We start from the raw sequence: 9,725 nt of genomic DNA, 5'->3' as shown, positions 1-9,725 counted from the left end.
GAGTTTATTCTGGTGTATGGTGTAAGTTGGTGGTCTAGTTTCATTTTTTTTCATGTCCCTGTCCAGTTCTTCCAACACCATTTGTTGAAGAGGCTCTTTTCACTCCATTTGATGTTCTTTCCCCCTTTGTCAAATATTAGTTGACCATATGAACCTGGGTTTATTTCTGGGCTCTCTATTCTGTTCCATTGATCTATATGTCTGTTTTTATGCCAGTACCAGACTGTTTTGATTACCGTGGCCTTGTAGTATAGTTTGATATCAGGTATTGTGATTCCTCCTACTGTGTTCTTCTTCCTCAAAATTGCTGTGGCTATTCGGGCTCTTTTTTGGTTCCATATAAATTTTTGAAGTATTTGTTCTAGGTCTGTGAAATATGTTGCTGGTATTTTAATAGGGATTGCATTGAATCTATAAATTGCTTTGGGTAGTATGGACATTTTAATGATGTTGATTCTTCCCATCCATGAGCATGGTATATGCTTCCATTTATTTGTATCTTCTTTAATTTCTTTCTTCAATGTTATGTAGTTTTCTGAGTACAGGTCTTTTACCTCCTTGGTTAAGTTTATTCCTAGGTATTTTATTTTTCTTGTTGCTATGGTAAATTGAATTTTTCTTTCAGTTTCTATCTCTGAGTTTTTATTGTTGGTGTATAAAAATGCCTTTGATTTCTTAATATTGACTTTGTATCCTGCTATTTTGCCGAATTCACTTATTAGGTCGAGTAGTTTTTTTGTGGAGTCTATAGGGTTTTCTATGTACACTATCATGTCATCTGCAAATAATGACAGTTTTACTTCCTCTTTTCCAATTTGGATGCCTTTTATTTCTCTTTCTTGTCTGATTGCGGTGGCTAGAACTTCCAAGACTATGTTGAATAGGAGTGGGGAGAGCGGACATCCTTGTCTTGTTCCTGATCTCAGGGGGAATGCTCTCAGTTTTTGCCCATTGAGTATGATGTTGGCTTCAGGTTTCTCATATATGGCCTTTATTATGTTGAGGTATGCTCCCTCTATTCCCATTTTGCTGAGAGTTTTTATCATAAATGGGTGTTGTACTTTATCAAATGCTTTTTCTGCATCTATTGATATTATCATGTGGTTTTTGTCTTTCATTTTGTTTATGTGGTGTATTACGTTTATTGATTTACGAATGTTAAACCATCCTTGCATCCCTGGGATGAATCCTACTTGGTCATGGTGTATGATCTTTCTAATGTGTTGCTGGATCCGGTTTGCCAATATTTTGTTGAGGATTTTAGCATCTATGTTCATCAGCGATATTGGCCTGTAGTTTTCTTTCTTTGTTGTGTCTTGACCTGGTTTTGGAATTAGGGTTATACTGGCTTCATAGAATGAGTTTGGCAGTCTTCCCTCTTCTTGTATCTTTTGGAATAGTCTGAGAAGGATAGGAGTTAGTTCTTTCCTAAATGTTTTGTAGAATTCACTTGTGAAGCCATCCGGTCCAGGGCTTTTGTGTGCTGGGAGTTTTTTGATTACTGCTTCAATTTCACTAGCTGTTATTGGTCTATTCAGACTTTCTGCTTCTTCTTGAATCAGTTTGGGAAGACTATAGGTTTCCAGGAATCTGTCCATTTCCTCTAGGTTGTCAAATTTCTTGCCATACAGTTGTTCATAATAATTTCTTATAATCCTTTGTATTTCTGTGGTATCAGTTGTGATTTCTCCTCTTTCATTTCTGATTTTATTTATTTGGGTCCTCTCTCTTTTTTTCTTGATGAGCCTGCTTAAAGGCTTGTCAATTTTGTTTATTTTTTCAAAGAACCAGCTCCTACTTTTGTTGATCTTTTGAATTGTTAGTTTAGACTCTATGTCATTTAATTCTGCTCTGATCTTGATGATTTCCTTCCTTCTACTTGATCTGGGCTTTGCTTGTTGTTCTTCCTCTAGATCTTGTAGCTGTAGAGTTAAATTTTTTATTAGATATTCCTCTAGCTTTTTTAGGTAGGCCTGTATTGCTATGAACTTTCCTCTTAGGACTGCTTTCGCTGTATCCCATAGGTTTTGGGTTGTTGTGTGTTCATTATCATTAGTTTCCAGAAACTTTTTGATTTCTTCCTTGATGTCATTGTTAACCCATTCATTATTTAATAGCATGTTATTCATTCTCCATGAGTTTGAATGTTTTTGAGTTTTTTCCTTGAGGTTGATTTCCAATTTTAAGCCATTGTGATCTGAGAAGATGCTTGATATAATTTCAATTTTCTTGAATTTGTTAAGGCTTGTTTTGTGTCCTACCATGTGGTCTATCTTTGAAAATGTTCCATGTGCACTTGAGAAGTATGTATATTTTGCTTCTTTGGGGTGAAAACTTCTATATATATCGACTAAGTCCATTTGATCTAGAGTGTTGTTCAGTGCCTCCATATCTTTGGTGTTTCTTTGCTTCGAAGATCTGTCCATTGTTGACAATGGGGTGTTAAAGTCCCCTACTATGAGTGTGTTGTTGTCTATATCTTTCTTGGAGTCTTTCAAAAATTTCCTTACATATTTGGGTGCTCCTAAGTTTGGTGCATATATATTTATAAGGGTTATATCTTCTTGATGGATTTTTCCCTTAAGTATTATGAAATGCCCTTCTTTGTCTCTTTTTATGGACTTTGCTGTGAAATCTGTTTTGTCTGATATAAGTATTGCTACCCCGGCTTTTTTTTCATGTCCATTTGCTTGGAATACATTTTTCCATCCCTTTACTTTCAGTCTGTGTAGATCTTTTGTTCTAAGGTGGGTCTCTTGTAGACAGCATATATGTGGGTCATTCTTTCTAATCCATTCAGCTACCCTATGTCTTTTAATTGGAGCATTTAATCCATTTACATTTAAGGTTATTACCGATAAGTACTTATTCATTGTCATTTTTCCCCTTTGTACTCGTGTTCTTCTCTGTCTCTCTCTGTTTCTTTATCTTCTTAGAGCAGACCTTTTAGCATCTCTTGCATTGCTGGTTTGGTGGAGATGTATTCTTTTAGCCTTCTTTTGTCTTGGAAGCTCCTTATTTCACCCTCCATTTTGAATGAGAGCTTTGCTGGGTATAGTATTCTAGGTTGTAGGCCTTTGTTTTTCATTGCTTGGAATACTTTTTGCCATTCCCTTCTGGCTTGTAGTGTTTCTGCTGAGAAATCTGATGATAGCCTTATTGGAGTACCCTTGTATGTTATTAGTTGTTTTTCTCTTGCTGCTTTTAGGATCCTCTCTTTGTCTTTGAATGTTGCCATTTTAATTATGATGTGTCTTGAGGTGGGCCTGTTGGGGTTCATCTTCATTGGGACCCTCTGTGCTTCCTGGACTTGCGTGACTCTTTCTCTCGTCATGTTAGGAAAGTTTTCTGTCATTAGTTTTTCAAAGAGGTTTTCTATCCCTTGCTCTTCTTCTTCTCCTTCTGGAATTCCTATGATACGGATATTATTACGTTTCATGTTGTCCTGCAGCTGTCTTAGAACCTCTTCAGTCTTGTTCAGTCTTTTTTCATTTTGTTGCATTGTCTGGGAGTTTTTGTGTAGGTTGTCCTCCAGCTCGCTGATCCGATCTTCTGCTTCCTCTAGCCTGCTTTTAATTCCTTCTACTGTGTTCTTCAATTCAGAGATCGTATTTTTCATTTCCTCCTGGCTCTTATTGATAGCTTCTATGTCCTTTTTCATGGTCACGTAATTTTCTGTGAGTTCCTTGTAGTTTTTCTGGAGTTCTTTGAAGTTTCCGCTGAGCTCATTCAACTTCTCCATAATCCATGTTTTGAATTCCATATCTGATAGTTCGCTCCCCTCTATTTCATTTAGCACTCTTTCTGGGGATTCTACCTTTCCTTTTGATGGGAGGTTGTTTCTCTGTCGCCCCATTTTTTTGACTAGAATGTGTAACTTTTAGTATATTAGATAGGTAGTAATATCTGACTCACTGAATTCTGAGATATTTGTTATTTTGATGTCTGCTGTCCACATTCATACAGCTAAATATAAATTTCATGATGACTCAACACGAACCTTGTATTTTCCACAGTACCCCGTGAAGGATTCTTCAAGTCCTATAGAAGGTTCACTATAAGGCCTGATACCCTGTCCTCAATACCCTGTTGTTACAATAACAGTAGTAATGCATACCTAACTGTATTTGTTTTCTTTCCTGCCAGTCCAGGGTTGCCAGATTTAGTAAACACAAAAATGTAACACCCAATCAAATATGAAATTTAGATAAATAACAATGAATTTTGAATATAATATGTTCCATTAAACAATGAACAAACCTCTTTTTTTGTATAATTGTGTCCCAAATATTACATGGGACATGTAACAAAATGTATTGTTTCCTGAAATTCAAATTTGACTGGAAATTCTACATTTTATTTGGCGACCCTGTCGGTCAGTCCCCTGCAAAGTTGCCAAGTATTTCTGGGAGCCCTCAGCGTGTCAGACTCACCTGCTTAGCAGTGGGCGTCATTGTAGCTTCAACCAGGCCCAGCACCGATGCTCTCAGTGCCTTGGAGGGAGGGGAGCGCTCGTTAGCGTGAATGTGCCTGGATGGGCCGGACCAGCTTTAATGCTGTAACCCCCACTGCAGTTCCGGGAATAAGGCCAACAGTTTTTCATGGATAGTCACCAAGGGATTTCACATATTCACTGCACTTTTTAGCCTGCGAGGAAGCAGCTACATACATGATATCCATGAAATATCTCTGGTTAGCTGAGGCTAAAAAGTTATTTTAGCAATTTCCCAGATGAATGTTGCTTTGAGGTGCCAAATAGTGTTATAAAAGTTACCAGACTGGGAAGCAGACCTGGGGACACTTTTGTTTTTATGACACCCACATTTATGTCTACAACACACTTATAGATAAAAATTCAACAGATAATAAAGTTAAGAAACATGTGCTTCCAGTAAGTTTTTTAAAACCTGCTAGCTGCATTTATATTACATGTGAGTAAAAAGAATGATTACCGAGAATAAAGCAGTTGAATATTTGTACAAACTATTTTATGAGGCATTCATAGTGTTTCTAATGTTAGTAAACCACTGTGTATTATATCAATTTAATTTAAATGATTTGGTCATTCTTGTGGAATAAAGGTTCATTAAAAATGTTATAGAAATACTGTAGATAAATATTTGTAAAGCTGCTATTGCCATTGTGCCAGTATTAAAATGTATTCTACCTTGGATCACTTAATAATTTTTATGACATATTTTATATTGTACCTATTTGAGAATCCTGTAAATGCTATGGCTTCATTAAACTGTTGCTGATCATATGCTCCCATTGTTTATCCTGAGACTAAATGACAACCAGAGAACATAAACTACCAAGGTGTATCTGGTTATGTTTTTAGATAAAGAGCAATAATAAAAAACCCTTGATTTTTTTTCTTTTTTAATGTTTTCACTACAACTATAGCACATCCAGAAAGGTATATAATACAAATATATAAATTAATGAAGCATAAAGCAAACACCCATTTAACCATCAAGAAAGAGGCATTATAAATGTCTTTAGAAGCCCTGTCTCCCTCCCCTATTATAACCTTTCCTCTAAACTAATTATTGATATACTTGTTACAATACATAGTTCTTGCTTTTGCCCTCTAAGAATGCATCCCTAAATGCTATGGTTTGTTTTGTTTGCTTCTGAACTCTACATTAATAAAACCATACATTATATATTCTTCTGTCTTCTTTCAATCAACATTTATTTTTTAAGATTCAACCATGTCATTGTTCAGTACTATTGGGTTGGTCAAAAAGTCTATTTAGATTTTTCCATAAAATAAAAGACACATTTTTAACTTTCACCAGTAATTTTGTTGACTTGGATATTTGAGTATGTGAACTACCTCCTGCTATTGACTTCTATAGGGTAGAGGCCAGGGGTGCTGCTAAACTTCTTTCAATGCATAAGATAACCCCACAGCCAAGAATTCTTTGGCTCAAATGTCAACAGTACCAAGAAACTTTGCAAACCACTTTTGACATGTTCGATCAGTCACAGCCCCTTCTCCACACACTACGCAATTTAAAAAATATTTCAGTTGCATTTTTTTACCTATTTTGCAGTAATAAAGCATATGTGCTCAAAATGTTGTGTATTTTCTATCTTTAGTATTAAAATGACTGCACAAAAGTTCACTGATTTTGCAGGGCTGCCAACTTGTTAATACAAAATCAAAATCATCTAGCCTTGCTTAAGCTAGAGGTACTTGGCTGAATAAGGCTTTTATTTATTTTTCTTGTTAAAATTCAAAGTTATTTCAGCCTATAGGTTTTATGATATACTTTGCCAATATCTTGAGAAGGCTGGTCTAGAAAACCTATTTAGAATAGGTATTTAGTAAAGTACTGTCAGCACCTTGAAATCAAGCATTTGCTAATTAAAGAAAAATTAACTTGTAGTTGAAATAGAATAGTTCTTGCATTTACCTTGTGTGAGCCTGATGGGAATACTTATGTGGAATTTTGAATTTGGAACCTCTGATGGCTACAGAAACAAAAGCTCTGTTGTCGTCCTGTCCTGGGCTTGAAGAAGCCTGTCTTCCTTTGAATTATGTGAGGAAGGGATTCCATACTGATGCTAAATTTTCAGAAACCTGATTCTAGCATGAGAGCCATTGCTATATGAGGGCAATCCTGGAATCAGTTCCACTTTGAAACCAGTACTATGTGCTAGACACTGGGAATAAGATGCTGCTCCTTCTCTCTTGAATTTATGTGCCAGAGGTTGTGCCAGGCAGTAAACAAGGAGTGAAGTAAAATAGAATATAAAAGGGCTGTGAGGGAAGCAAACTGGGTGCTAGTTACAGTGTCTGAAGAAAATGACTTAACGTGCCGGCTTTCACACCGGAGTGTCTTCTCCACGTGTGCGCACAGGGCAGACCTCTGAAAAGGCCGTCCTTACTTTGCTAGATCAATGGCTGTGTTGAGCCAAGTGGGAGGGGCACCTTTCCCCAACCATTGTAAAGCATTGTTTACTGGGTTTCAGACCCTGTTTCCCAGAGTGCATTGCTCACTGTCAAACCCCATCTGCAGAAATTTTGGAGTCATCCCTGACTCAGTGGTAGCCCCCACCTAACAGAGTGGCAAGTGAAGAACCAGACGTGGATTCTGAGAATTTCCAGGAAGTGACAACATTTTAGAGCTATAAAGTGTGTCCCCTTCCCAGCCACCCACACTGGTGTTTATTCTGTAGGCCAGCTACTTTTCTGAGAGCAGTGTAGCCAAAGGGAGGACGAATGTCACTCAGATTTCAGCTTTAAGGGGGAGTTCAGGTTGCAGGAGCTTGACCGGCACCTGGGCATTTCCTGGGGTGCCAGGCCCTGTGGCTTCCTTGGGAAGCTCTGCATGCAGCACGCACGCCTGCCCCGCAACTTCCCACCCTCTTTACCGCCCGCGTCCCACCACCCCTGGCTGCTGGCGTCCGTGGCCACCCAGGTGTGCAGCCCAATCCCGCCTCACTGTGAGGGGCAAGGGGAGGTCCGTCAGGAGGGAGCTGTCCCCTCTGCAGGGAAAAGGACCCTGATTCTGGAGAAAAAGGCTCGCTCTCCTGTAGTACTCTCACCCCAGACTAATATAACTGCCTAAGTGAAGGTTGGAACCTGAGGCGGGGGAGGGGTGCTTTGTGCTAAGGGGCACGTGCATGATATGGCTGCCAACTGTGACACAGCTGCCAACTGTGACACCGCTGCCAATTGTGACACGGCTGCAAATTGTAGGCTCCTGCTCAGTGCGTGTGCCTGCACCTCATTTGTCTGGGTCTCATTGCGTTGCCCCAGACCCCCTGACCCCCACTCCAGATCGCTCACTGTGCCCTGGGCCCCCAGGTCACTCACTGTGCCCCAGCCCCTCCGGGTCACTCCTTGTGCCCCAGCTTTCCTGGGTTGCTCATTGTGTCTCCCGGACCTCTGTTAGCATGTCCGGGCTGCACCTCTGGGCCCCATTGATTTTTTGGCAGCTATTGTGGCTGCTGGCCGAACCATCGCCAACGGAGATCCGAGCTCAGGAGCCAGAAGCCCCTGAGACGAGAGACCCTCCTGAGGTGGAGCAAGAGAGCTCAGCTCTGCTCCAATGGCCTCTTTACCCAGGAGACAATGCAGAACCTTCCACAGGCCTGCAGAAGTCTCCATCTCAGCCTCCCAAGCCAAATACCTATTTTAGAGTGACAGGTCGGCCTTTGGACCTGGAGCTAACTGTGCAGCCAGAGGCTACTGTGGAGGCTGAACGTCCGACACCGACACCGCTGCAGCAGACCACCGCTCCTCCGAAACACCCTGAGGCGATTCTTCCAGGTCCAGAGACTGTTCAGCCCCAGCAGCCACCCTGGTCTGAGCAGTTTCTCAGGGCCCATCAAGCAGTGTCATCTGAGGTCGGTCCTCCAATGCCTGAACAGAAGGCCGTCATCCATATATGTGAGATCTGTTCCTGCCGAAATGAGACGCTGTCTTGTTCTGGTCTCGGCCCAACGCAGGCGCTCCACAGAGTGCCTGTGCCAGACTCCGACACGTACAAGGACATCTTCACCACCTTGTAAGAACTGCCTTTCTTCCTTTGTTCTCCGCAACCTGCCTGACCTGCCAGCCTTCTCCTCCTGGTCTCCCTGGGCCTTCCTCAGCTTCTCAAACCCACACTGACTACTTCCTGCTTTTATATTTTGTTTGTCATCTAGTCCTTATCTTCATTCTCCTTCTCACCATTGTTTCCTCCTCCGCATGTTTCCTTACTGGTTTTTCTTTAGCCCCATCACTTCATTCCTTAACCCTCTACTCTCCTCCCACTTCTATGTCATCCTCTTTACAGCTTCATGGCCCTCTCCGAATCTCATTGGTGGTGATACAACAAATTGGTTAAGAGAAGAGACTCTAGAGCCAGAGTGCCCGAGTTTGAATGTAGTTATGCCATATATTAGTGTTTGGGTTCAATTTCATCATCTGTAAAGTCAAGATTATGATAGTTACCATCTCTTAGGATTGTTGTGAGATTTAGATGAGTTCACCTATGTCAGTGCCTATCATATATCCAGTTATACCCAGAACTCACATTTGCCACCTGGCTTTCTAAATATATCACCCATTCTGTGTCCAGCCAGGGCTAAGTACTATGGGAGCCACAGAAGTATGACATTGTCTATGAAACATGACAATGACAGGTGGGAAGAAAGGGAATATGACTAAAAAGGGAGATGATATATAGTTAAGTACTAAAAAAGATACAGACCAGAGGTGGTATAATTCAGCAGAATCGGTAGTCACTGGCCTATGGAAGTCGGAAGACTGCATGGTTAAGCTATAACTTTAACTGGGACTAAAAGGTGCCTGTGGTTTGTTACATAGAGGAAAAATAATGCGTACAGTCTTGGCAACAGCATGGCTGCAGGAACGACCAGGACTTATTAGGCTAGTCTTGCTGTCAAGAATTGGTTTAGGAAGCGGTGAAAAATATGATTATGAAAAACTTTGGCTCTAGGAGTTTGGAAGTTGCACTGAGACTGGGAGAGCCCCTGAATGTTTTCAAGTGAGAGAGACAGGTGGTTAAAATAAGAGGGTTATTTTAAATTCCATATGTAGAGTGATCTCAAGAGGAAAGCTTGATTCAGGGAGACCAGTAGAATACTTGAGCAAAATCTAGCAGTAAAGCAAGAAGAGTGGTTGTGATAGGAGGAGAAAGAACATCCTGGGAACAGTGTAAAGAAAAACTGACAGGCTGTAGTAACTGGCTGGAGTTGGGGAA

This window comes from Furipterus horrens, unplaced genomic scaffold (genome assembly GCF_987537825.1).
Source record: "Furipterus horrens unplaced genomic scaffold, mFurHor1.1.pri manual_scaffold_11, whole genome shotgun sequence".
NCBI classification, from domain to species: domain Eukaryota; kingdom Metazoa; phylum Chordata; class Mammalia; order Chiroptera; family Furipteridae; genus Furipterus; species Furipterus horrens.
This window is presented reverse-complemented; position numbering follows the sequence as displayed.